We start from the raw sequence: 1,130 nt of genomic DNA, 5'->3' as shown, positions 1-1,130 counted from the left end.
AGGCTGTGGCAGATGTACCCCGCCCGAGCACCTGAGACACAGATGCAGTGAACAGGACAAGAGCCGCAGCCCCTCCAAACTAATTTAACTCGTCCCGAGTTCCAGCAGGCAGCAGTTCTGAGGAGCTAGCATTCAAGGCTGGAGCATTGGATGCATCATGTTTCTTTTCCTGCTAGCACCTGAGTCTCGGTATGGACAGAGATTCACTGGTGCTTCATTAGCTGTGTGCAATTATATACGACACAGCACTTTATGGTTGCTGTTTAGATGGAAGAGGCTCTTCGGCAGACATCTCTGCAGAGGGGTTTATTAGTGTGTGTGTTTGTGTGTGTGCAGTAAATCTGCCTGGAGCCATGGCTGAGTGAGTGTCCCTGTCAGCTGCTTGCAAACACCAGGATGAACGATGAAAATAACAGGCTAGATGGGGTGTAGCTCCTGAGGAAGGTTGAGGCAGCCGGGCAGGAATTGGTCACTGATCCAGAATCCCTGACAGTGTAAAATACCAGGCTTCACTCTACTACAGACCCCTGGCAAGACTGCTAGGCCCTGAAGTAACATAGCCAGGTAATATGGAGATAGATCAGGGAGTCTCAGACCAGGCTGCTCTGCTGTCAGTGCTACAGGAGTGCCTTTGCCGTACTGCAGCGAGTCCCTTGTTTGAACAGAGCCTTCAGAGCAACTTTAACAGCTCTGCTTCTCCGACAGGCCATGTCTCTACATTGCGGGTGACCAAGGAAATGGGCACAGCTCAGAACAGCAGGTGGCCGGGGAACGTGGGTTTGTAGACCTGCTGCTAACAGGTCCAGACTTTAGAGGACTTGGAATAACAGGCTCCATCATGCAGCCACGGACGCCAAGGGAGAGGTCTTGCCGCCGGTTTGAACTGGACACAGGGTCATTCTCTAATCTGCCCCTAGGAAGGGCTTGGGGGATGTTAGTGCCCCTTTGCTCTCCCCCTCCCGTAGTATTTGTTCTCCACCCACCCTCATTTTCCCCTCGCCCTCTAGTTTCGGTCCCTCTGCTGAGTGTTTCTCTCTGTTCCTCTCGCATTTTCCATCGCTCCAGTGGGCTCTCGCTCCCTGGGGACTTCGCTCATTTTCATCCGCCCTGTCGGTTTGCTTTGCCTGCTC

Source organism: Gopherus flavomarginatus, chromosome 7 (assembly GCF_025201925.1).
Source record: "Gopherus flavomarginatus isolate rGopFla2 chromosome 7, rGopFla2.mat.asm, whole genome shotgun sequence".
In the NCBI taxonomy this organism is placed as follows: domain Eukaryota; kingdom Metazoa; phylum Chordata; order Testudines; family Testudinidae; genus Gopherus; species Gopherus flavomarginatus.
This window is presented reverse-complemented; position numbering follows the sequence as displayed.